This window comes from Symphalangus syndactylus, chromosome 3 (assembly GCF_028878055.3).
Source record: "Symphalangus syndactylus isolate Jambi chromosome 3, NHGRI_mSymSyn1-v2.1_pri, whole genome shotgun sequence".
NCBI classification, from domain to species: Eukaryota; Metazoa; Chordata; class Mammalia; order Primates; family Hylobatidae; genus Symphalangus; species Symphalangus syndactylus.
Window position 1 is genome coordinate 50,723,425 of NC_072425.2, and position 27,961 is coordinate 50,751,385.

The 27,961-nt window shown below is 41.3% G+C and overlaps 1 protein-coding gene and 1 long non-coding RNA gene across 12 annotated transcripts in view; one reads left to right on the forward strand and one right to left on the reverse strand.

Moving 5' to 3' along the window:
- The window catches only part of PTPDC1 (protein tyrosine phosphatase domain containing 1), a 61,558-nt gene extending 60,377 nt beyond the window's left edge, over window positions 1-1,181 (reverse strand). For 4 of the 8 annotated variants that reach the window (XM_055271877.2, XM_063636209.1, XM_055271869.2 and 1 more), the window contains exon 1: window positions 900-1,181. The gene's annotated coding sequence lies outside the window, so the exon portion shown is untranslated. Of the gene's footprint in view, window positions 1-864 lie in introns of all 8 variants that reach the window. The other 4 variants (XM_055271876.2, XM_055271871.2, XM_063636210.1 and 1 more) reach the window with 3 other exon arrangements.
- Window positions 1,182-1,238: 57 nt separating this feature from the next.
- LOC129479186 (uncharacterized) overlaps window positions 1,239-27,961 on the forward strand; it is a 45,844-nt gene continuing 19,121 nt past the window's right edge. The window contains exons 1-3 of one of the 4 annotated variants that reach the window (XR_008656602.2): window positions 1,246-1,577; window positions 9,228-9,390; window positions 12,362-12,462. This is a non-coding gene — a long non-coding RNA (uncharacterized lncRNA). Of the gene's footprint in view, window positions 1,578-9,227; window positions 9,391-12,361; window positions 12,463-18,182; window positions 18,684-27,961 lie in introns of those variants that run through there. The other 3 variants (XR_008656600.2, XR_010120016.1, XR_008656601.2) reach the window with 3 other exon arrangements.

Consider the following 27,961-nt stretch of genomic DNA (forward strand, 5'->3'; position numbering starts at 1 on the left):
GTGTATATATGTATGTACCTGTACGTGTGTGTGCTAACAGTGCCTGTTATGGAACTTCTATAAGATGATCTCTTGGAGTTTTCTGGCTCTCAGTCTATGAATGCTAGTATATTTTAATCCTTCCACATACACAACTATCGCAGGATCATCTGCTTATCCACCTCCCTAAAGCAGTGTTTCTCAACCTTTTCTTGATTTTCCCCCTCTCCTCCCAGGAGACGTTTTAGACATTTTATTTCCGAATCTGCCAACCCCATAAAATTTCAATGACATAGGTATAATGTATATCTGCTTGTTTTCAGGCTCTTTGGAAAGCCATAAAGAACGGTAATATCTAGGATCTTTTTGCCCCCTAAGAACACGAGCAATATCACCCATGTTGAGAATGCATGTCTGAGAGATAAGTGACTTGGTCAAGGTCACGTGACTAATTTAGTGGCAGAATTAGACCTAAATTAGAGGTCACAAACTGGCAGACTAGAACCAGCTTATAAATGTCTTTTGTCTGGCTTCCAATGTTCCTTCTTTTTTTTAAATTGATTGCCAACATTTACAAATCAAGAGATTTCTCATAAAAATCCCGATATTCAACTTCTCATGAGAAATCTGAGATCGCTCCGAGCGGTAGTTGAGAGAAAAATCTGAGATCGCTCCGAGCGGCAGTTGAGAGGCGCTCCCCACCCCAGAACGTGGGGGTTCTCCCAGCATCTCCCAGCCTGGTCCCTGCAGATATCTGAATGTGAGACCCTCAAATCCAAGACCTTTAAACTTTAGTTTCAAGCTCACGACCCTCAATGATTTGCCTCCAACCACGCATCACTTAATAACTAGACGTTTAAAAAAACAAATCTGAAAGAACCATACTGAGTGTGCGGCTAAACTAGCTGCGAATTCCGAACCTTTTCCCGCTCGGGATCCCAAGCCCTCGGCGCCGGCTGGGGTCAGCAGGACGCGCCGTCCGTGTCGCAAGTCGTCTGCGGTCGGGGGACCAGGGCGCGGCCGGCCGGGAGACGCTGCCCCGCGGAGGGTCTGTAGGTAGCGGGCCCGAGGGCAGCCTCTGCGCACCCTCACGGCGCGGCACCGATGCCTGCTGCTCCTGACGCGCCCTGGAGGCAGAGGCCGGGTCACCGGCGCTGCCCTCAGCGCGCCCGCTCGCCAGCCAATGTCAACCGCCACACGCCGCACGTGACGTGTGCTGGCCAATGGAGGCCTGAAGCGGACCGTGACGAGAGCGGTGGCTCTAGGCATTTTCCAACGGGCGGGGGCGGTGAGGGAACCGTGAGGGACGCTGAGGGGATGGCGCGGGTGCGGAAAGGGGACCGTAAGTAAGGGGACGGCATGAGCCAAGAAGGACCGCGGCGGACCTAGCTCCAAGCGCTCCCCGGCCACAGGGTCGAGATGAGTGAATGAAGAGCCACGAGAGCCCTGGAGCAGAGCGGACGGAACCCGGCGACTGGCCGCCTCTCTCTGGCGCGCTTCCTGTGTTGTTCCTCCTGCTTCTACTGGTCCTATCGTCCCAACTCTTAACGGCTTCGCGGCCCCAGGTGGTTCAGAGAAATCCGAGGAGCAGAATCTGGGTGAGAGCAAGGCCCAGCAGTTGACAGAGTGGCTGACGGGGTTTGCCTGCGTGTAACAGGAACCCCCAGATTCCAGTATCCTAAACTCACGAGGGGCTTTTCCCCTCTCCCATAAAAGAAAGTGGGAGGAAGGTACCTAAGCTCGTTCGGCTCTGTCATCCGTACAGCCTGGCTTGTGTCCACAAATTTGCGTTATGGGCCAAAATAGTAGTTGGAGCTCCAGCCATCACATCCTTATTTTAGAAAGGGCCTTTCTGGAAGTCCCACACAAAACCTTCTAACTACATCTTACAGACTCGAATTTAGCATCATGACCTCGCAGAGCTGGAAACTATAATCTTAACTTGGCACATTGATGTCCTTAAAAATCTTCTTTCCAAAATGAAGGGAAGAATGAATTTAATTAAGCAACTAGCAATCTCTGCTGCGTCTTGTTTTTTCACCCTCGCAAGTGGTCTTGTGTCTCACGGCTCAGTAGAAATAAGTCCTTCCCCTGCATGTGCAGAACAATTCACTAGGCAAATACATACTCTGTGGCAGACCCTATACTGGATGCTTTACATATATTTTCACATTTAATTCCTCTAGGTAGGCATTACTAGCCCCATGTTGCAGATGACTCTAGAAGATAGAAATGGTGACAAACTGTGAATGCAGAGAGGCTGTTAGATTGACCAGATGGTCTGATACCAGTTGGCTGCAGAGTTGCAAGCACATGGACCTAAGAATGTAATTTTCTGTACCGAGTCCACAAAGGACACTCTGCCTAAAGCTGGCAGGAATCGACAAACAAGATGAAGATACCATACTGCCCTGTGGCTCAGGAAGCAGGCCCCATATAATACACCAATGCAAAAATAGTGTGACACATCTAAACACTAGTATGGTAATGATGTAAAAAAAATGGTTTTAGTAAGCAACAGATGAAAAGAGATTTGAAAATGTTGACTTGGTATTTCTCAGCACTGTCCTACAGAGAACAGTGCCCATACTTGGGCTTGTTAATAAGTAATGGAGACCGGGCACAGTGGCTCAAGCCTGTAATCCCAGCACTTTGGGAGGCCGAGGTGGGTAGATCACATGAGGTCAGGAATTTGAGACCAGCCTGGCCAACATGGAGAAACCTCGTCTCTACTAAAAATACAAAAATTAGCCAGGAGTGGTAGTGCACCCCTGTAATCCCAGCTACTAGGGAGGCTGAGGCAGGAGAATTGCTTGAACCCAGGGGGCGGAGGTTGCAGTGAGCAGAGATCGCACCACTGCACTCCAGCCTGGGCCACAGAGCAAGACTCCATCTCAAAAAAAAAAAAAAAAAAGTAATGGATTGGTTTCATACATTTAATAAACAATGTCTTGTGTATACTTGTGCTGCACTGAGCATTAACAATTCCAAGGTGAATTAGACATTACGCCTGCCCACAGTCTATGGGGAGACAGACAAGTATACAAACAATTAGAACACATCATGATAACAGTATTTGGGCGGTATGGGAGCACATGAGAAGAGTATCCAACCTGGCTGGAGAGAGGGAAAAAGAGGGATTTTCGTTAGAGAAGACTTTCTAAAGAAACGATAGACCTGAGTCTTGAAAATCAAGCTTGAGCGGATCAAACTAAGTAAGTGGAATGGCAGTCCAAGCAGAGGGATCAGGTAGTCTAAAAGCATGTTGATGCGAGAGAAGCCAGCATATGTGACACTGGCTATGAAGAAAGAGGGGGTAGAAGAACATATTGAGGAGTTAGTGTCCTGTCATGATGGATCATGTGTGCCATGCTAGGGAGTTTGCATCCTTTGGTCATAGCATCCACTCCTTCCCTTGCTTTGGGGAAATTATTTCTCCACCTTGTGTGTAGTCTTGGTGGCATTATTAAGATGCACTGTGTTCCCCCGACTAGTGGACAGATGGATAACCCTAGTTAGGCCAACCAGATTATCTGCCAAGGGTGAGAGGGAAAGTAGTGGGATAGGAAGTTGAGAGTGTTTAAACATGCCTCCCTAGGGAGGGGATGAGATTTCATTTGGATCCATGAAAAGATTATAAAATTGGATAGAGAGCACAATCAAGGATAGAGGTCATGTGTGTGATGTTTTCTTCAGCAAACTAAATAGCACAGAGTCTCTAGTTGATTTTCACATCTTACGACTGGATATAAATACTGTATTCCAGCCATTCGAAAGGTGTATTCTATAGCTATTAGGATTATATTTTGTAACCAAAAATTAAATGACTTTAGTATTTTAAATAAGCATTGCATGGGAAATCTGGACTATGTAAACCTCATTTCTCTACTGTAATTTGGATGGTTATTCCACAAATTTGAGTAATATGTGGGTTTTACTTTCATTCCATGTTTACCTAACAACCTTCTTGGAGTTCCAACTCAATAACAACAGGATTCCCCTGTGGAAAAAAAACCACTGTATTATTTATACATAAATTATTTAGTTATACGTAAATTCTTTAGTTTTCTAAATTTCTAAGGGCTTAAAACTGTAGCATCATTATGACACAAAAATTACACATCACAGATAAACTCTCTTCCCAAGGTTTTGAATATCGTTTTTTCTTTAAAAATGAAAATACATCTATCTTTATAATATACATGTTCATTGAAGATAAGTTTCAAGAAAGGCAGAAAAGTATGAGGAATACATGTAGTGGTTTACATTGTCCAAGACATTTTTCTATGAACATTTATTTAAATATAAGTGTACTTTAAAATAAGATCATATCATACGTACTGTTTCATAACTTATTTTTTACGTAACATATCTTAGACAGCTTTGCTAAGTACCACAGACTTAATGGCTTAAAACACCACATGTTTATTATCTGTTTCTGTGCATCATCAGTCCTGCCACAGTTTCTGTTAACAGATTGCAATTCAGGTACTGGCCACGGCTACAATCTTATCAGAAGCTCAACTGGGAAAAGATCCACTTCCATGTGCCCTCAGGTTATTGGCAGAATTCATCTCCTTGCAGCTATAGACAGGTCACCATTTTCTTGCTGACTATCAGCAATGGGCTGCTGTCAGCTTCTAAAGGCCAACCTCAATTCTTTGCCTTGTGGTCCTCTCCATAGACCTCAGAAATGGCAGCGTACTTTTTCAAAGCCAACAAAGGAGAGAGAATCATTATAATTTTTAATGGTAACATAATATTCCACTATAGGACTGTAACATAATTTATTTAACTATCCTCTATGGATACGAGGATGTTTTAAATTTTTCATTATAAACAGTGTTACAGTAAATGTCCTCATGCATATACCTTTGTGACTTCTCTGATTGTTTTCTTAGGATGATATCCAGAGTGAATTGCTGAGTCAGATGGTATACTTTTTAAATCTTTTTTTCTTTGCATATTGTAAAATAGCTATCCAGAAAACTAAGCCCATTTATATTTCTAAGAATGTATGAGAATGCTGGTTCATATGCATAACTTGCCAACATTGGCATTACCCATAAGTTTAATATTTGCCAATCTAATGAGTGAAAAAAATATTTCTTATTGTTTTAATTTGAATTTGTTAAATTAGTGAACTCAAACATATTTTTATATGTTTACTGGACATTGTGTTTTTTGAATTGCCTTTTCATGACTTTAGCCCATTTTGCAATTGTGAAAGCACTTTGTATGTTAAGTGCTCTTTGTTTGTGGATTGCAAATATGTTTCCTAGTTTATTTATGTTTGTTAATATTTTTGTTATTTTGTTTCTAGGGGATAATTGTTTCTAGGGGGATTTTTGGCCATAAAAAAGTTTTTAATGTTTTTTGAAATCAATTCTATTGATTTTCCTAATGCATTCTGCCTTTGATGGCATGCTTAGAAATGACTTTCCCACCTAAGGGCATAAAACCTTTCACTTATTTTTGTTCTAGAATGTTTATGGTTTCTTTTAACATTTACATTTTAATTGTTTTAGAATTATTGTGTTGCAAATAGATTGATTGCTATTGTCCTGTGATGAGTTTTTTAAAAAATTGAGTTATTCAATTGAGAGGGGTAACTCTAGAGTTATTTTTAAAATCTGTAACTTGTTACTGTAGATTTGTGGGAAATAGAGAACAAACCAACACTGTGAAATGTTTTCTTCATCATGTGGTTCTCTAAGCACTTTTTGTTCCAGTAATGTCTACTTTTTCCTGAAATTATATAGAAGTGTATCACTTGTGCTGTAATAACATTATATGAGAGGACTTATTAGTGACAAATTGACAACAGGGAATAAATAAGCATAATTGACCAGGAGGACATGGGACAAAGACCAAACCACAAATGCCCTTAATTAAGAGGGCAGGATGATCCTGCCATAACACAATTACTTTCAAAAACAATAATATTGAGGCCAAGGGCACCAAGGCATTGGTTGAGAAACGAGTCATTCATCACTGCAAATGGGCAACTGAAGTTAGAGAGGAGTGGCAAGCTGAGAAAGAAGGAGCTCAGGCGTGGCTGAAGTGTGGAGCAAGTCTCTGAGGTACATTCTTCTGCTCCAGTGAAATTCAGAGAAGAGATTCTGGTAACCAGAAAGCCATAGGAACTTTCATGAGCTTGATTTCTCTTAAGGAATGAATGTGTGAAATGAAAAATCAAGCATTAAATTCATTAAATTCCAGTGCTGTGACTTATTTGCCTGGGATTCTGAGCACTTAGTGCAGTGCCTAGCTCAATATGGGTTTTCAATACATGTTATTTTCTTTCTCCTTTCTCTTATGCTATTCTCTTATTTGTCTCCATTTTTTATCACCCAGTGTAGGTACTGGTGTGTATTAGTCACTTAGTGAATCTTTATGAAATAGTTTCAAACCTTTGGTTTCAATACCATGGGTGGTTTGAAGAAGTAAATGTATAGAAATATATTTGAGAAGGAGTTTAGTTACATACCAATAGCCACAGTAGCCCATGTGTTGAATGTTCTGTACTGAGCTCTCCACACACTTAATTAATTTTCATGATAGTCCTGCAAGGCATAACTCTTTGTATTATTCCCATTTTATATATGAAGAAACGGAGGCTCAGAGAGGTAAAAGGAACCAAAGTTACCCAGTTAATAAGTGGAGAAATCAAGGGTTGTAACCCTGAACTACAAAGGCTGGTCTGATTACAAAGGCCGAGTAGTTTTCCAGTATTCCTTTATAGCCTCTAAAAAGTTCACATATCACTTTGGCAAGAGAGTTCTAATCATTGTATAGGCATGTGCACACCTGAGGCTTTTCAAGTGTGTGTTTATCTTCTAAAATGGACAAGACCCAGACCCACAGATTGTGCAAGACTACACGAGCCAGAGAGGGTTCATTAACCTCTGTGAATTCCTTCAGCTCAGCTCCCCAGAGAAGAAAGGGACCAGATGGTCATCATGCTGCTCACTTCCTCAGCTGCACGGCTATTGTCTAGAGACAGTGTCAACTTGACAGCCTGGCTTAGAATTTCTAGGGACTGTTGGAGCTAGCACATTTAAGTTTAGCTAGAGTCTCACTACTTGCTTATTAATTCTGTTCAGAAGGCAGACACCAGGCCAGTATAGTGGGAAACAGAATTGCGTACTAGAAAGTGTTGGATAGGAAGTGAAGAGAACTGGGTTCCAGCTCACTGGTTGGTTGGTTTGTTTCATTTATTCATTCTGCAGATGCTTTTTGAAATGTCTCTTATGTGCCAGGCCCTGTGTATTTAGCAAGGAAGGATTGAAGGAGACGATCCCACAATGATTTCTTCTGCTTAAGAAGGAAACAGTTCATGTACTATAATCATCATTCTTAAGCAAGTTGCACCAAGGTGTGTGTGCTCCTTTCTCAGAAACTAAGCCACACTGAAGGAAGAGAAAAATGGAGCTCCTATAGATGCTTATGTTGGCTTGCTTTCAGTGTTTTTTTTCAAACAATAGAGAATCTTGCCCTTCAGTGTTCTAAATTTAGAGAGTTGTTATCATAACTCACAATTTCTGCCCTAATGTTCAGAAGCAGGGAGGGGTGGACAGGCTGTGCTCCTTGCTGAAACACTTGCCTGGTCACCTCTGTAGTGCCTTGCTTTAATCTGTAGGACAGTCATCTGAGTTAGGTCCCAACTGTACTAGATGAACCACGTCAGCATGGAGGTCCAGGACTGTCCCACAGATTGAAGAAGAATCCCACCTTCAGTGGAGGGTCAGAAGCAGTCCAGATATATCTGAATGTGGCTTTGCACTGCCTTAGATACGAAATAAATGGCCATTTGAAACTCTTTATTTACCATCTGTTTCTTGGTGCTCTAAACTTCCATCTTATTGTCACTAAAAGATAGTAAGGCTCACTCAGACCCTGATTTTGTCACGTCCTTAAGCCTCTAACCTTAAGGATATTTTTGTCTAGGGGATGCCGTATACTTGCGCACAATACTTCAATTAGACCCTGCCAGGTAGTGCCTTATACCTTAAAAGCACTTTCAGACTGGATGTGGTGGCTCATGCCTGTAATCCCAGCACTTTAGGAGGCCGAGGTGGGTGGATCACCTGAGGTCAGGATTCAAGACTAGCCTGGCCAACATGGTAAAACCCCGTCTCTACTAAAAATACAAAAATTAGCTGGGCATGGTGGTGCGCGCCTGTAATCCTAGCTACTCAGGAGGCTGAGGCAGGAGAATCACTCAAACCCAGGAGGCAGAGTTTGCAGTGAGCCAAGATCGTGCCACTGCACTCCGGCCTGGGTGATGGAGTGAGGCTGCATCTCAAAAAAAAAAAAAAATGTCACTTTTTTATCCATTTTCTCTTTAACCCTTACAAAAGGCATGTATAGGCATGTGGGGTATTTATTATTTTCGTCCTGCAGAAGAAGAAACATAGGCTCAGTGAAATCAGAGATGTTAAGTGGTAACATTGCTATCAAATCCATGTCTGTATGATTCCCAAATCCTTGCATGGTAGGCAGGATTCTATGTCTTCTAAGATTTCCCTCCTTGCCATCCCCATGTACACATTCTATATAATCCTTAGGAGTGTGAATTTGATTGCTTTTACTGCCATGATTACATGGCAGTAAATATTATATGGCACAGCTGATGTTAAGAGAGTATACAGGTGGGCCTGGTCTAATCACATGAGACTTTTAAAACTAGAGAGTTCATTATGGCCAGTAGCAGTGGCAGAAGTCAGATTAAAAGAATGGGCAGGGCTTGCTGCAATGTTTTTACTTTGTTAGAGGAGACCGTGAGGAGCTGAGAGCAGTTCACAGCCAATGGCCAGCAAGGAAATGGGACTTTTGTCCTGCAACTGGAAGGAACTGAACCTGCCCACAAGAATGGGCTTAGGCAGGTCTTTCCCAGAGCTTCCAGACTAGAACTCAGCCTGGCTGACACCTTGTTTCACCTTTGTGACAGCCTGAACAGAGAACCCAGCCAGGCCATGCTGGACTCAGAAGCTACAGAACTGTGAGCTAATGAATGAACATAGTTGTTCACCTCTAAGTTTGTGGTGATGTGTTAGGAAGCAATAGAAAACTAACACACCCTGCTTTTTTGGTGAGATCTTGGGACTTGAGGCAAGTCTTTGAACTTTTCTGGTCTTAATTTTCACTTGAAAGAGGATTAGATGTGACCTTTAAGGTTCTTTCCAGCTCAGATGACTCTTAAGATTCTTAAAACAGTTTCTCATGAAAAGTAATCTGTATTTTAGGGCCATGGCTATGGATATGTTGGGAAGATAGAGTTTGTGACTCCTGATTCGAAGGCCATCAGCTCATCTGTGGAAAACTCAGGGAGCACATGGAGGGAATGAGGCTCTTCAACGTCCTGAGGCCCTGTGCTAGAGCTCGGAAGTACCACAGGAATAATGCAAGGTACCTGCCCTTACACTCTGGGTAGGGAGGCCGAGCGTTGGTGTCCATATGAATAAGCAGTCACTACAAAGTAAAGTCCCAGAGGAGGGAGGGAGTCTTGGTTGTAGGATGTAAAGCTTGGGCTGGATTTTAAAGCTAAGTGGTTTGCCAGGCTATTGGTGCTGGAGCAGCCTGTATAGAGGTAGCAGCATAAAGGAAGGCATGGGACATTAGTGAGACTGACCGTGTAGGTTATACCTGCTGATTCTAAAGCCTAGGGCAGGCATTGAGTAAATGGGAACTGTTAGCAAACAGAATATTGCTGGAGTATTTGGAGTGGTGAAGCTGGAGAGAGGATTCTGTAAACAGGATACCTCTATGCTGAACACGTTGAGCATCACTCTGATATAACCTCGCTTATTTTATTTTATGTATTTATGTATTTATTTTTTTGCGACTGAGTCTCACCGTGTCACCCAGGCTGGAGTGCAGTGGTGCCATCTCAGCTGACTGTGACTTCCGCCTCCTGGGTTCAAGCAATTCTGCCTTACCCTCCCAAGTAGCTGGGACTACAGGCGCCCGCCACCAAGCCCAGCTAATTTTTGTATTTTTAGTAGAGACAGGATTTTACCACGTTGGCCAGGCTGGTCTCTAACTCCTGACCTCAAGCGATCTGCCCGCCTTTGCCTCCCAAAGTGCTGGGATTACAGGCGTGAGCCACTGCGCCTGGCTCCCGCTAATTTTAAATCCATGTAATCAATATTTACTAATCCTTTAATCTAGTGCTTATCCCCTCTGAAGGATAGTTTTGTTGAGCTTTACCTTCTGTAGTTAGAATGATAAAAATCATTAAGAATACACTGAATATATTCTTCTCAATGACTTCAGAACTTAACCCTGCTCCCACCTGCCACCTAGCACAGGATCCTATTAGGCGTTCCTGAAGACTCACTTGTCCAGAATATAACCTTAATGTGAATGACAGAATCACAGGGCTGAAATAACAATTACTGGATTGCAAACTTACTTTCACTTCTCAATATCACCTAAAACACTCAGCATAGTTTCCTGCACACAGCAGGTGCTCAATGTCTAATTAAATTTAATTGGAGATAAATTGAAATTAGCACACAAAAAAGGAGCAGGGATCCTATTCAGAGCTTCCTGATGGATTGTGCTCAGGCTTTTTGCACACACCAAACCCGAATGGCTGGAAAGCATGGAGCAGCTACAGCACACTTTGGGAGAATGCCACAGTTGACACCCCTGATACTGGAGAGAAGTCATTCAGCTGCCAGAGGGCAGCTGCCGGGAGGAAATCGCCTCTTCACACTAGGTCTGAGCTGTTCTATGAGCCACCAGAGATTATTACCACTCAGTTATTATTACTGTAGTTGACTGCTCCATAAGTTGATGGTTAAATTACATTAACAATTATGGAAAATATTGTGACACCAAAGAATTATTAAGTAATTCATATGCATTGCTAATCTCCCACCGTTATACAGAATAAAAGACCAGGTAAGATAGACAGTTGGTAGCTGCAGGTTTATCTGCTTATTTTTGGCGGGAAGATTTTTTTCCCCCTAAAATCTACCATTAATTTATTCACTGACCAAAGGTTTATTGAATACCCACTGTGACTCAAACACTGGGCTGGCCTCTAGGTTTGAACTGCAAAAAAGATCAACATGGTCCCTTGCCTTTATATGAAGCTTAAAATCTAGAAGTTAGAAACTTCAAGAGTGTAAAGTATTTTGATGGCTAAGGGCAAGATGCTCTGGGAGTGAGTGTATGCACAGGGAACAAACCTAGTCCAGGGAGGTGAGGTTCTCTAAGGAAATAATATCTTAGGTGACAACTGAATATGAATGTGAGTTAACGGGGAGGGAGGGAGGAAAGGGTGGGAGAGATTTCAGGCCAAAGAAATAACCACAGTCTTACAAGTTAGTCCTTATTAAATTGAAAAATCAAGACAATATCTAAAAGAAAAAGGATATTCTAAGTGGAGAAGGCAAAAGTGAGATTTCAGACTTGGATCGACCTCATTCCTTTTCCTCAGAATTTTGCCCTCTTGTGGCAGTTAGCTGTCAATGACCACACTGTGTCAACAGGTTTCCTTAGATTCCTGGTACTTTTTGAGCTGGAGGTCTTTGCTTTAGAAAAGGACTATTCCATTGGTTTCCAAGTTTTGTTCGGAGGGACACCATTCATTATCTGCTTCCCACATGCGCCCATATTTTGAAAGATTTCTGTCAAACAAAGACACACTGTTTTTTTGTTTGTTTTTTGAGAGATGGTCTGTCACCAGGCTGGAGTGCAGTGGCATGATCATGGCTCACTGCAGCCTCAACTTTCCAGGCTCAGGTGATCTTCTCACTTCAGCCTCCTGAGTAGCTGGGACTGCAGCACATGTCACCACGCCTGGCTAATTTAAAAAAAAATCTTTTGTAGAGATGGGGTCTTGCTATATTGCCCAGCTGGTCTTGAACTCTTGAGCTCCAGCAGTCCTCTCACCTCTGTCTGCCAAAGTGCTGGGATTACAGGCATGAACCACTAGGCCATGCCTGATACACTTCCTTTTCCTTTTTTTCTTTTTTTCTCTAACTGGATTATCTTGGTTACATTATTAAGTTGATATAATTCTATATAAAAGCAAAGAAATTTGTTGTTGTGTTTTATTTGGCCTTGTAAACTCTAGCTCTGCCTTAATAAAGCTATCTTGACTTTCTGTGGGACCATTTCCTCTTCTGAAAATAGAAATGATAAAATAAATATAACAACATCTACTTTTAAGTAACTGTGAGGAAAAATGAGCTGTTAAGAGGATACTTAGTAAATTTTTATTGCTTTTCTAGCCTTCTCATGGGCAAAAGTTTGGTTTTAGTAAGCTTACTAACCCCCATTCATATTGCTGAGCTCTCTACCCCCAATTCAGGGATTCCAGCCTTGGAGTTTAACCCCAATCTAGTTCAACCTTCTTATTTTATAGATGAAGAAACTAACAGCCAAGAGGAAGGAAGTGACCTCATTTCTGCCCTTGATCTTAATTTGTATATCAGCTTATTTACAGTCATTATTAAAAAACCAGTGAAAATAAGGGCTTAATTTGTATATCAGCTTATTTGCAGTCATTATTTTAAAAAAAACAACAGTGAAAATAAGGCCAGGGCCTCCCAGAAATAAAAAGAAGCCCACTGTAGCAGAAAGTGAGCAAGAGGGAGAAGGCTGTGCAATTGGGTTGAACAGGTAGGCCAGGCTCAGACCACACAGGGCCTTCTGGGCAATTTTAACTATTTTTTTAGTCCCTGTCTAGGGGCATGGGCATAAATAATGTCAATGTTATCAGTTGAAATTTGGAAACATCTGAACAACTGTATTTAAAGTTCTTCATCCATATGTTTGTAATAGTCAAATCACAGGTTTAAAGTTGTAAACTATTATTGTGTAAGCTGACAACAAGAAATTAATCTGTTTCCGATGAAGATCAGAACCTAAAACAATGGGCTTAAGTAGACAAAAGAAATTTACATTGGATATGGAGGGCAATTCTTGACTAAATGTTATGTGATACTGGCCATGTTACTGAGGCTTCTCTATCCTGGAAAAGTATATCTAGGCAGCAATATTCTCAGATCGTTATGAATCTGAGGGCTTTAAAACCATGGTCCATGCAAGATGAAGATTTAAACCACCTAAAGAACTTTTAAAATATATTTTAGATATTGGAGTTCCAGTTTGATTTCCTTTTTAAAAAATTCTGTGGAAAATGGGTGCAGAGTTTGAAAATAGCTGGATCTAGAGTATCTTTCATACTAGCTATTAGTCAGTAATGTGATTCTAAAACATAATTTTGTCTTATATTTATCTTATATTTATCCATTTCAGATCTCTCTCCTGTGCTCCAGAACCCTATATTTAACAGTCATTAGACACCTCTACTTCTTATCCCACAGACTTAACCTTCTAAAACTTGACTTAGTCTTTTTCCTCCTAACTGCTCCTTCTAGCCGAGTGAATGTAACCACCACCATTTATCTGTTAGCCCAAACTGGAAACTGGGGAGTTAATTTTGATCTTTTCCTTTGTCTCCATGCTTACCAGCTATCTGTCTTATGGATTCCACCTCCTCAGAACCACTTGGATTAATTAACTAATCAACTCTTCTTCTCCACTTCTGTTACAGTTGCCCTCCCTAGATCCTCAACAGGGTTACTGCACCTGCTTCCTGAGTGATCTCTCTGTCTAGCCTGGACTGCTTCCAATCCATCTTCTATACTGCTGTCCACCAAGTGGGCTTTCTAAATACAAATCTGATCATGGCACTGCCTCTTTAAATGCTTTTACTGTTTCCCACATCCGTGAAAAGTCCACACTCCTTAGGATGGTGTGCAAAGTGCTTCGCCCTCTCTTTCTAGCATCCTTCCTCCCACTCCATTTCCCTTAATTTTTAAACCTAGCTATGCAAACTTAAGGCAATTTGTCAGATGTGCCAGGCCCTCACTCACTGTTGCCATGCTGCTCTCTTGGCCCAAAATGTCCCTGCTTTCCCTTCCTCATCCTTCGTGATTGAACTCAGTTATTAGTTCTTCCATGAAGCCTTCCCCCAACTTCTCTACCCCAGCTTGAGAAAGGTGCTCATACTGTGAAAAAGACTGTGTAATTGTATTTTGCAGTTTACAAAGTTCTTTTACATATATAATCATTTAATTCTTGTAAAAGGCTAGATTGGGTAGACTTGTATCCATTTTATAGATGACATACAGTATCATTTAATTCTTTTCCAAAGGCTAGATGGGGTAGATTAACATCCACCTTATAGGCAAGGCTAGTGGAATTGACATCCAAGGCCAGGTGACTGGTTAGTGACAGAGCTGAGTTATGGTCAGAGACTGTGGCTTCAGTCTTCTGACTTTGAATGCAGTGCCCTTTTTCGTCTAGCCTGCTGAAACAGAATCAGAAGAGAAAGCAGAGGGTGTGCACTCCAGACCCGGGAGGCTGCCACAGAAGCAGAGAAATCATCCTGCCTGCTTCCACCTCCCCCTGTTCACTCTGATCTAGCCTAGCAGGAAAACTTTTCATGTAGCACAGCATTTCAGGCTGAGCAATGCATTTTTAAACTCTGAAAAATGTCATTTCTCCTGACATTTCTGGAACTACTTCCAAAAATGAAAGCCAATTAACCAGCAACTTTGTTGATTAATTCATTACCTAATTAGGGCTGTGAGGACATTTTGAAATAGTCAGATGAAAGAGGTTGGATAAGAGCAGTAGGAACAGAACCTTTTCCTGATGTTTCAGGCTCTGTGGCTTGGGGCCTGGGGAAAAGTGTATATTCAGGACAGAAAATGAAGGGAAGGACTTTTTTCTGAGAACAGATTTTAGTGGTCTGATTGAGTTGGTAACATGAAAGCCTGTTGGGACATAAAGACCGAGAAGAACTCACATCTCCCCCCAGATTTTCCCTGTGGGCTAAATTGTGCCCTCTCCGTACCCAATCCATATGTTGAAGACCTAACCCCTTATGGGACTGTATTGGAGTTGGGGCTTTTAGGAGGTAATTAAATGAGGTCATAAGGGTGGAGTCCTAATGTGACAGGATTGATGGCTTTATAAGAAGAGGAAGAGAGAGACTGCTCACTCCCTTTCCCGGATGGGCCTGGTGGCTCACACCTGTAATCCCAGAACTTTGAGAGGCCAAGGTGGTAGGATCACCTGAGGTCAGGAGTTCGAGACCAGCCTGGCCAAAATGGCAAAACCCCGTCTCTACTAAAAATACAAAAATCAGCTGGGCATGATGGCGGGCGCCTGTAATCCCAGCTACTCAGGAGGCTGAGGCAGGAGAATTGCTTGAACCCAACAGGCGGAGGTTGCAGTGAGCCGAGATTGTGCCACTGCACTCCAGCCTGGAGTAAGACTGTCAAAAAAAAAAAAAAAAAAAGAAGAGGAAGAGAGAGATTGCTCACTCCCTCTCCCATGCACCAAGGAAAGGCCACGTCAGCACACGGTGAGAACGTGTCCACTGCAAGCCAGGAAGAGAGCCCTTACCAGGAACCCAAGCTGCTGGGCCTTGATCATCAACTTCCAGGCTCCAGAGCTGTGAAAACAATAAATTTCTGTTGTTTAAGCCACCTAGTGCATGGTATTTTGTTATGGTAGCCCAAGCACACTAAAATAGTTTCTATGACCACCTCAACCCTGGTACACTAAGAACAGATAGCTCAGCATAGGACTCAAATGGAAAAGCTAGATGGATTTCTGCCCACCCTTGCTTTGTGCCCACATTTAGGGGTGAAGACAGAAGGATTCAGTGCCTTCTTTGCTAGTGGGTGTCCTTCTCTTGACTTTTGTTTGTCTTTTTACATTTACTGCATTTAGATAACTAATTATTTATTCCTTAATGTGTCAGGTGCTGTTCTAATTTTTTTTTTTTTTTTGAGACTGAGTCTTGCTCTGTTGCCCAGGCTAGAGTGCAGTGGTGTGATCTCAGCTCACTGCAACCTGGGTCTCCCAGGTTCCAGCGATTCTCCTGCCTCAGCCTCCTGAGTAGCTGGGATTACAGGCACCTGCCACAACACCCTGCTAATTTTTGTATTTTTAGTAGAGACAGGGTTTCACCATGTTGGCCAGGCTGGTCTCAAACTCCTGACCTCAAGTGATCTGCCTGCCTTGGCCTCCCAAAGTGCTGGGATTACAGGTATGAGCCACTGCGCCCGGCCTGTTCTAAACATTTTACATGTATAAACTATTCCATTTAGCTTGAAACCTCAATTATAGGACATGCCTGACACTGATGCTCCTTGTTACATAGTAGACTCGAGGTAACATTGATTTGCTTCGACTGCCAAACATTATTTAGAAAACTCACGAGAAGGAGGCCAGGTGCAGTGGCTCACACCTGTAATAGGAAGCCAAGGTGGGGGTATCACTTGAGGACAGGAGTTCGAGACCAGCCTGGCCAACATGGTGAAACCCAGTCTCCACTAAAAATACAAAAATTAACCGGGCATGGTGGCACACGCCTGTAGTCCCAGCTACTTGGGAGGCTGAGGCAGGAGAATCACTTGAACCCAGGAGGCGGAGGTTGCAGTGAGCTGAGATCGCACCACTGCACTCCAGCCTGAGCAACAGAGCGAGACTCTGTCAAAAAAAAAAAAAAAAAAAGGAAAGTCTATTCCATTTATCCATACTTTTACCCTTTCAATTTTTTACTTTTCCTCCCTGATGTTCCAAAATTCTTCTTTTATCATTTCCTTTCTGTCTCAAGAGCATCTTTTAGGGTAGATTTGCTATTGACAAATTCTCTTAGTTTTCCTTCAGATGATAATGTCTTGATTTCCCCTTCATTTCTAAAGGGTATTTTCACTGGATGTAGAATTCTGGGCTTACAGTTCCTTGAAACAATGCTGTGCTACTCCTTTCTGACCATCACGGTTTCTGAGGGGCAATTTGCTGCCATTTTTATTTTTTCTCCTATGGATAAGGTGGTGTTCCTCTCTCACTATTCTTGAGATTTTTTTTTCTTTGTCTTTAGTTTTCAGGAGATTGACTGATATGTCTTGGCATAGATTCCATTAGGTTTATACTGTTCAGTGTTAGCTTCTTGAATCTGTTTTTATGTCTTTTGCTGAATTTTGGAAGTTTTCGGCCATTATTTTGTTGAATACTTTTTTAACCCCCACCTGTCTCTCTTCTCTTTCTGCGACTCCAGTGGCATAGTATTAGATTTTTGGGGGTTGTAATTACATAGGACTCTGAGGCTGCAGTATTTTTTTCCAATCTATTTTTTTCTCCGTTTCTCAGAGACTGGGTAATTTCTCAGGCTGGGTTATTTTTATTATCTTAACTTCAACTTCACTGATTCTTTACTCTGTTCTTCCCATTTTCCACTGAGCTCATCCATTGAGTTTTTCATTTGTATCTTTCAGTTCTAAAATTTTCACTTGATTCTTATTTACGTCTTATATTCTTATTTACCTTACCAACTGCCACAAGATTTTCTTTCCCATAATTAAACAGAAACCAGTTCCTGAGAAACAATGTTTGGAAGATTTCCCCACCAATCTTGACAGACCGCTTGACGTCGTAGCCAACCTCCCCTCTCTTATTCTGGTCTTGCCATGACAACTGACCAGCCTTACAAAACATTCCTTCCTGGTAGACGACCACCAACCAGAGCCTGGTTCTGGCCAGTCCACAGAGGCTGTGCATGAGATGCCTTTGTGTCCTGTCTTTCACCTCTTGACATAAACAGCCAAGTTTTACTTCATTTTAATGTTAAATCTCTACCCCAAAGTGAACATGGAATGTATTTAACATACATGTTTACTCACTGAGCATGCATTTAGCTCCTCTCATAAATATTCATAGATTCTCCTATAACCTGCGAAATATGTATATATCGCCAACCCTATCAAGCATAAATCCCAGCCTCTCCCCTTCATCTTTGAAACGTATGCTTTTGGTTTGTGCTAGGATCTTTGTTTCTCAATCTGCAGGTTATAACCTTTTATAGGATATAAAGCTCTCCTTTTTCTTCTTCCACAAATTTCATGGTCTCAGAAATTTTATATATCTATATAATTTATATATCATATATATATAATATATAATATATATACACCAAATAGTTTCTCCTTGCCTATGACTTATTTTTTCATTTTCTTTTGAAAAGTTGAAGCTTTCATTTTAATGAGAGTTAATTTGATGAAGGTTAATTTATTTTCTTTCATGGTTTATGCTGTTTGTGTTAAATCTAAGAAATCTTTGCCTGACCTAAGGTCAAAAATATTTTATTTTTTGCTTTCTCCTAGAACGAAGATCTTCAAACTACAGCCCCCAGTTTGGTATACAAAGTTTTACTGGAACACCACCTATTTTTGTAAAGAAGGCTTTATTGGAACATAGCCGCACCCAGTTGTTTTTGTATTATCTATGACTGTTTGGTGCTACAATGGCAGAGTTGAGTAGTTGCAATAGAGATCTTTTGGCCTACAAAGCATACAATATTTACTATTTATTTCTTTAAAGAAAAAAAATTGTAACCCCTGGTCTAGAAGTACTATAGCTTTAGCTCTTACATTTAGAACTACCCTCCATTTAGAGTCATTTTTTGTGTATGATATGAAGTAAAATTTGAGATTTGCTTTTTCCTATATGAATACCTCTTTATTCTATACCTTTCCCCCATTGACTTGATATATACATCTGGATTCTCAATTCAGTTCTATTGGTCTATATGTCTATCCCTGTGCCAGTAACACACTGTCTTTATCATTGTAACTTTATGCTGACTCTTCATTTCAGGTAATATTCATTTTTCAGAAGGGTTTTCGTTATTCTAGGTCCGTTGCCTTTCATTATGTTTTAGAATCAGCTTGTCAATTTCCACATTAACCCTGTTCGGACTTTTATTGAGGACATATTAAGTCTATAGATCAATTTGGCACAAATTGACAACTTGACAGTGTTGAGTCTTGTCTTAGTCCATTAATGTGTGTATTAAAAAATACCTGAGACTGGGTAATTTAAAAAAAAAACAGGAATTTACTTCTCACAGATCTGGAGGCTGGATGCCCAAGATTGAAGGGGTGGCCTGCCCCTCCACACCTGTGGGTATTTCTAGTCAGGTGGGATGAGAGACTGAGAAAAGAAATAAGACACAGAGACAAGTATAGAGAAGCAACAGTGGGCCCAGGGGACTGGCACTCAGCACACCAAGGACCTGCACTGGCACCAGCCTCTGAGTTCCCTCAGTTTTTATTGATTATTATTTTCATTATTTCAGCAAAAAGGAATGTAGTAGGAGAGCAGGATGATAATAAGGAGAAGGTCAACAAAAAACATGTAAGCAAAAGTATGTCATGATTAGGTTCAAGGGAAGGTACTATGCCTAGATGTGCACGTAAGCCAGATTTATGTTTCTCTCCACCCAAACATCTCAGCGGAGTAAAGAATAACAAGGCAGCATTACTGCAAACATGTCTCGCCTCCCACCACAGGGCAGCTTTTCTCCTATCTCAGAGTTGAACAAATGTACAATCGGGTTTTACACCGAGACATTCAGTTCCCAGGGGCAGGCAGGAGACAGTGGCCTTCCTCTCTCAGCTGCAAGAGGCTTTCCTCTTTTACTAATCCACCTCAGCACAGACCCTTTACGGGTGTTGGGCTGGGGGACGGTCAGGTCTCTCTCATCCCACGAGGCCAAATTTCAGACTATCACATGGGGAGAAACCTTGGACAGTACCCTGCTTTCAAGGGCAGAGGTCCCTGTGGTTTTCCACAGTACATTGTGCCCCTGGTTTATTGAGACTAGAGAATGGCGATGGCTTTTACCAAGTATACTGCTTGTAAACATTTTGTTAACAAGGCATGTCCTGCACAGCCCTTGATCCCTTAAACCGTGATTTTATACAACACATGTTTTTGTGAGCTCCAAGTTGGGTCAGAGTGGCTGGGGCAAAGCTACAAATTAACAACATCTCAGCAAAGCAATTATTTAAAGTACAGGTCTTTTTCAAAATGGCGTCTCTTATGTCTTTGCTTTCTACATAGACACAGTGACAGTCTGATCTCTCTTTCTTTTCCCTACACAAGATCAAGGTGCCAGCAGGCTTATTTCTTCTTCATTTATGAAGGTTAATCTTGCTGGATGTAGTATTCTTGATGACGGGTTTTTTTCTTTAGGACTTAGAATATATTATCTCATTGTCTTCTGACATGTAAGGTTTCTGCTGAGAAGTCTGCTGTTAGTTTGATGGGGTTTCCTTTGTAATGACTAGATGTTTTTCTCTTGCTGTTTTTAGAATTCACTCTTTCACTTTGTTTTAGACTGTCTGATTATAATGTGCCTTGGTGAAGACATTTTCGTGTTATATTTATTTGGGAGTTACTGAGCCTTGTATATCTGAATATCTAAATCTCTTGCCATATTTGGGAATTTTTCATCTACTATTTTGTTAAATATGTTTTCTAAACCTTTTTATCTCTCTTCGTGTTAGAAACAAAATGCTTGTTCCTTGGTGCTGCAAAGACCTAGCACTCGAACATAAATTTAATTTTTTCAGCAAGGCAATTTTTACTTCTATTGAAGGGTGCAGCTCATGAATGGAGTAATGGCGAGAGCACACCTGGACAAGGGAGGAGAAGGGGTTCTTATTCCTGACGCAGGTAGCCCCTACTGCTGTGTCATTCCCCTATTGGCTAGGGTTGGACCACACAGTCTAAGCTAATTCCGATTGGCTATTTTAAAGAGAGCAGGGCTACAAGCTGGAGTAGCAGGGTGGATAATTTGGCAGGAAGGGCGGTTACAGAACAGGTGACTCAGGATGATTAAGGTCAGAGGAGGTGACCAGGGGTGACTCAGGATGGAGCAGGTGACTGGGGTGACTCAGGTCAAAGCAGGTGACCAGGGGAACAGATGTGAACTACTGATTAGAACTGGGGGGAAAGTTGTTTACTGAAGCTGGAGGCAAGGGGGCAAAGAGAACCAAGAAGTTAAACTTTAAAATGCAGAATCAAAGAATAAGAGAGCTGAACATACTGATATACTGATTCTTTGAAGAAAAACTTGGAGTTACTATATCTAACATTTGCCTTGGGAGATACCAATAATTCATAAATTCTATTGCTTTACATTGTCCAAAATATTTTGAAGACTTTGTTCTCTTTTATTCTTTTCTCTTTATTTTTGTCTGACTGGATTATTTCAAGAGATGTTTCTTTAAGTTCTGAAATTCTTTCTTCTATTTAACCTAATCTATTGTTGAAGCTTTCAAATGTATTTTGTATTTCCTGCAATGAATTCTCCAATTCCAGAATATCTGATGTTTTTAAAAAAATCCATCTCCTTGGTAAATAGATATCTTATTCATATCATAAATTGTTGTTCTGGATTCTTTGTATTGGTTTTTCAATGTTCTTTTGCATCTAATTGAGCTTCTTTAAAATCAATATTTTGAATTCTTTATCTGGGATTTCAAGAATTTCTTTTTGTTTAAGATCTGTTGCTGGATACTTGTGTTTTTTGGGGGGTGTTGTATTTCCTTGCTTTTTCACGTTTCTTGTGTCTTTACACTGATACCTGTTTGTGCCTCAGGGTAGTGTATGCTGGCACCTGCGTTGGCAGTTTCTGAAAACTTTTGTTTTGGATATTTTATCTGGTTTTCTGGTTTTTTGTTTTTGTTTTTGTTTTGTTTTTTGTTTTTTTTTTTGATAGCTTGACAGCAATTCCCATAGCATTTACTCTGTTGTGGACAGAAGTGAAGACATCCATTGAGTTCTTAATTTGAGTTATTATAGTTTTCAATTCTAGAATTTTCATTTGATTATTTTTAATAGTTACCAGTTCTCTAAAAAAATTAAGCAGTTTCTTATTTGATGTATTGATGATATGATATATGAAACATAATTATTTTAAAGTACATGTCTGGTAATTCCAGTATCCGGCCCTTCTATGTGTCTGTCTTTGGTCTTATTTTTTCTCTCAAATTTTGGTCAGTTCTTGTCTTTTTGTATGCCAGCCTAACTTTGATTGAGTGTCAGACTGTGGTTTAAAAATCATAGAGGGAATTTGAGACGTTGGATTCTGTCTCATACAGACAGGATTTGTCTTTGCTTCTGGCAGGATGTTAATGAGAGGCAGATCACCTTAATCAAACAAAAGGCTGAGCTGATTTAAAGCTGGCTTTGGTCCTTGTAAGAGCTGATATTCTTCCTGTTTGCCTACCTGAGAGCCTGGATGTTTGACAGGGCCTTTTCTGTTTGGCTGACTTTGCATGACAATTATTGTCCCCTAGGCCAATGCCACCACCTACAGTCTTGCTCAGCTTCTAGGCCTCTCAGCTACAACAGCATTTGTTACTGGCAAATGTCTTGAGGAGAAAATATACCAGTTATCAAGCTCCCCTCTCTGGGCTTGCTGTCTCTCTGCAATGCTGTCAAAAAGATATTTATCTATATTTTGTCCAGCTTTTCTAGTTTTTCTTGGTGTTAATTTGAAACAAGCTAGTCCACCATTGCAGGATATAAAGCTCAGTCTTAATTTCTTTTTAGTAATACATATTTTGAAAATTTCAACTTTTATTTCAGATTCGGGGGCACATGTGCAAATTTGTTACAGGGAATATTATGTGAGGCTGAGTTTTGGGGTATGATTGAATCCATCACCCAATTAGTGAACATAGAACCCAATAGGTAGTTTTTCAACCCTTGCTCCCTCCCCACCTCCCGCTTTCTTATAATCCTGTGTCTATTGTTCCCATCTTTATGTCCATGTGTACCCAATATTTAGCTCCCACTTATAAGTGAGAACATATAGTATTTGGTTTTCTGTTTCTGCATTAATTTGCTTAGGATAGTGGCCTTCAGCTGCACCCGTGTTGTGGCATGATTTCATTCCTTCTTATGGCTGTGTAGTATTCTATCCTGTATATGTATCACATTTTGTTTATCCAATCTGCCATTGATGGGCCCTAGTTTAATTCCATGCCCTTGTTTTTATTATAAATAGTGCTACAATGAACATATGAGTACATGTGTCTTTTTGGTAGAATGATTTATTTTACTTTGGGTATATACCCAGTAATGGGATTGTTAAGTCAGATAAGAGTTTTATTTTTAGTTTTTTTGAGGAATCTTCAAACTGCTTTCCACAGTAGCTGAACTAATATACATTTTCCTCAACAGTGTATATGCATTCCCTTTTCTCCATAGCCTCATCAACATAATATCTTTTGACTTTTTAATAGTAGCCATTCTGACTGGTTTGAGATAATATCTCACTGTGGTTTTGATTTGCATTTCTCTGATGATTAGTGATGTTGAGCATTTTTTTCTTATGTTTGTTGGCTGCTTGTATGTCTTCTTTTGAGAAATGTCTGTGTCCTTTGCTCACTTTTTAATGGGGCTATTGTTTTTTGCTTGTTTGTGTATATTCCTTATAGATTCTTGATATGAGACCATTGTTTGATGCATAATTTGTGAATATTTTCTCTTATGCTGTAGGTTGTCAGTTTACTAAATTGATAATTTCTTTTGTCATGCAGAAGCTCTTTAGTTTAATTAGGTCCCATTTGTCTATTTTTGTTTTTGTTGCAAATGCTTAGTCATAAATTATGTCCTAAGGCCAATGTCTAGGGATATTTCCTAGGTTTTCTTATAGGATTTTAATATTTTTATGTATTACATTTAGGCATTTTATCCATCTTGAGTTAATTTTTGTATATGGTGGCATGTAGATGGTCTATTTTTATTCTTCTGCATGAGGTAAGCCAGTTATTCCAGCACCATTTGTTGAATAGGGAGTCCTTTCTTCATTGCTTATTTTTGTCAACTTTGTCAAAGATCAGTTGGTTATAAGGGTTCAGTTTTATTTCTGGGTTCCTATTCTGTTCTGCTGGTTTATGTGTCTGGTTTTTTGTACCAGTACCATGCTGTTTTGGTTACTGTAGCCTTGTAGGATACTTCGATATTGATTCTCCCAATCCATGAGCATGGAATGTTCTTTCATTTGTTTGTGTCACCTGTGATTTCTTTTAGCAGTGTTTTGTAGTTCTACTCGTATAGGTCTTTCACCTCCTTGGTAAGATATATTCCTAGATATATTAGTTCATTTTCATGCTGCTGATAAAGACATACCTGAAACTGGGAACAAAAAGAGGTTTAATTGGATTTAGAGTTCCACATGGCTGGAGAGGCCTAAGAATCATGGTGGGAAGTGAAAGTCACTTCTTACGTGGCAGTGGCAAGAGAAAAATGAGCCAGAAGCAAAAGCAGAAACCCCTGATAAACCCATTAGATCTCATGAGACTTTTTCACTGTCACGAGAATAACATGGGGAAGACCAGCCCCCATGATTCAATTAACTCCCCCTGGGTTCCTCCCACAACACATGGGAATTCTGGGTGCTACAGTTCAAGTTGAGATTTGGGTGGGGACACAGCCAAACCATACCACTAGATATTTTATTTTTTGTGGCTAGTATAAATGGAATTGCATTCTTGATTTGACTCTCAGCTTGAACGTATTGGTGTACTGAAATGCTACTGATTTTTGAACATTGATTTTGTATCCTGAAACTTTACTAAAGTTATTTATTAGGTCTTGGAGCATTTTGATGGAGTCTTTAGGGTTTTCTAGGCATAGTGTTATTTCACCAGCAAAGAGACGTCATTTGACTTCTTTTCCTATTTGGATGCCTCTTATTTCTTTTGCTTGATTTCTCTGGCTAGGACTTCCAGTACTATATTGAATAGGGGTGGTGAGAGTGGGCATTCTTGTCTTGTTCCAGTTCTTAAGAGGAATGCTTCCAGCTTTTGCCCATTTAATATGATGTTGGCTATGGGTTTGTCATAGATGGCTCTTATTATCTTGAGGTATGTTCCTTCAATGCCTAGTTTATTGAGGGTTTTATCATGAAGGGATACTGGGATTTATTCAAAGCTTTTTCTTCATCTGTTGAGATGATTATATGGTTTTTGTTTTTAATTCTGTTTATGTGGTGAATCACATTTATTGATTTGTGTATGTCGAACTAACCTTGCATCCCAGGAATAAAGCCTACTTGGTCATGGTGAATTAACTTTTTGATATTCTGCTGGATTCAGTTTTCTAGTATTTTGTTGAGGATTTTTGTGCCTATGTTCATCAGAGATATTGGACTGCAGTTTTTTTTTATTGTGTCTTTGCCAACTTTTGGTATCAAGATGATGCCAGTTTCATAGAATGAGTTAGGGAGGAATCCCTCTGTATTAGTCTGTTCTCGCATTGCTGTAAAGAAATACCTGATACTGGGTAATTTATACAGAAACGAGGTTTAATTGGATCATGGTTCTGCAGTTTGTACAGGAAGTATAGTGGCTTCTGCTTCTGGGGAGGCCTCAAAAAGCTTCCAATCATGGCGGAAGGCAAAGAGGGAATGAAACACTTCACATGGCCAGAGCAGTAGGAAGAGAAGAAAGGGGAGGTGCCACACACTTTTAAACAACCAGATATCATGAGAACTCACTCACTCTTGTGACCACAGCACCAAGGGGCGATGATGTTAAACCATGAGAAACCACTCCCATGATCTAATCACCTCCCACCAGGCTCTACCACCAGCGTTGGGGATTACATTTAAACATGAAATTTGGGTAGGGATACAGATCCAAACCACATTACCCTCCTTCTTGATTTTTTTGGAATAGTTTCAGTTGGATTGGTACCAGCTGTTCTTTGTACATGTGGTAGGATTTGTCTGTGAATTCACCTGGTGCAGGGCTTCTTTTGTTGGTAGGTCTTTTGTTACTGATTCCATCTTGGAACTCATTATTGGTCTGTTCAGGGTTTCAATTTCTTCCTGATTTAATCTTGGAAGGTTGTATGTTGCCAGGAATTTATCAATTTTCTTTTAGTAATATTTTTTGTGCTGGAGAGGGCAAAGGTATACCCCATAATGAAATACATGCAACCAAAATCTTCCCTGTATTCAAGGCTAACTTTAAATTTTTGAACATCAAGACCTCAAACAAGGATCAGACCTGTGCCTAAATAACTATAATATACACACCCTTCAATAAAGCAGATGAAAATCTGAATCCTTAGTTCAGAATCCCTGAACTAAGAAGATTTCAGGCAGAAGAAATTTCCCACCATGATACATGCAAATACCGTATCGGAAAAGGGCATATTCACCTCTGATACCACACCTACTGTGTTTAAACCTCACAGCAACTCCACGAAGTAAGTTTCATCAGTAATGCCATTTTACAGAAAAGGAAACTGAGGCATAGAGAAGTGAGGTGAAATAATTTGCTTGAAATCACCAAAACAACAAAGTAGCATTGCAGAAATTTTATAGCCAAACTAGTCTGAGTTTGACACTACCACTCATTAATGATATAATCACGTATTAGTTTCCGGTGGCTGCTGTAATGAACTACCATAAACTGGGCAGCTTAGAACTACAGAGTTTATTCTTTTACAATCCTGGAGGCCAGAAGTCTGAAATGAAAGCACCAGCAGGGCTGCACCCCTTCTGCAGGGCCCAGGGCAGGATGGATCCCACTCTTTCTCCTTAGCACCTGGTGGCTGCTGGCACTCCTGGACGTGACCTGGCTTGCAGCTTCATAACTCCATTGTCACATGGCGTTCCCCCCATGTGTCTGTCCTCATGTGGCACTTTTCTTTCCGATAAGGATACCATTCATATTGGATTAGGGCCCACCCGAATGTCCTCATCTTAACTTGATTACATCTGTAAGATCCTATTTCCAAATAAGGTCATATTCACAGCTACTAGGAGTTAAGACATCAGCCTATCTTTAGAGCAGATACGATTCAGCCCATATCAAGCACCACAGAGCCTTGATAATAGGACTCCCCTCCCTAAATCTCACATCACTCATCTACGTTCACAGTCCCTTGGGGCACCTCCTGTGCCACACCCCACAGCCAGCCAAGTGCAGTCCCTTCCTCCATGAGGTTTTGGTCAAATGGGAGGATGCACATTAAATGAATAACGCTCAAGGAAACATGCACATGCAGACTGTGGTGCATGCTGTGAAGGAATATACATGGGAGAGAAAACCTGCCTTTAGGACTGGGGTCTAGAAAGCCTGCCGTGAGGAACTCATACTCCAGCTGAGATAGGGAGGCCCCGCCAAGGGAGAAATGCAGGCAGGAGGGGAGAGCAGACGTGCAGGCCTCAGGGAGGGAATGAGCTGCCGACTAGAAGGCAAGAAGGGGCCTGCATGGCCGGAGCTTGGGGACAAGAGGAGGGGTGCCACAGAGGAGGCAGCTGGCCCTGCGGCCAGTAGGACAGAATGATTTTGGAAGCTAGAAGAGGCTTTTAAACTTGGAGCAACAGGATGCAGACCAGGATTTAGGGAAATGGGATGTGGAACAGAGTGGAGACGAGAGTAAGTGGGCTGTTGTGGAGGCTGCAGGAGTTCAGGGAAGGGTGGACCGGGACAGCAGAGTGAGTATGAGGGCCAGGAGGGAGTTTGAGGTGACAGGCACATGGGTTGTAATGGGGCTCAACAGGAGGAGCAGCCTGCAGGTCACTGGGGATCCCAAGGAAGCACTTGGTCAGTGGTCACCCCTTGTTCTAGATCTGATGCCAATGAGCTGGGGGCCTCGGCCAAGGGACTGCACCTAATGGGGCTGAGTTCCACTGACTGTCACACCACTTTGCAATGGGCCTGGCATTGAGGGAGCCCTTGTACCTGCTGCACCCACTTGCCCTCTGTACCATCACCAGATGGCCTCCAGAGTGCTGTGATCCATGTGCACGGTGGGGAGGGCCTGGAGTCCACCTGAGCCCTTGCCCTAGTGCTGCACGAATGAAATATTCCTCCTTATTCCTGGAGGCTAGTGATTTCCAGACTTGTCTGACTATAAATGTCACTCTAGCTACTTGTGGAAAATGCAGACACCCTGGGTACCCCCCTGGATGTTCTGAGTGGAAGATTTGGGAATCCACATATCCAGCCAGCGTCCTAAGGGTTCTTACGAGAAGGCCTTCTAGCCTGTGATGGCCTCACTGCTGCACAAAGTGATATCCCTTGGTGAAACTCACTGTGGCCAAAGCCGGGTGATCATCTGTGTGGCT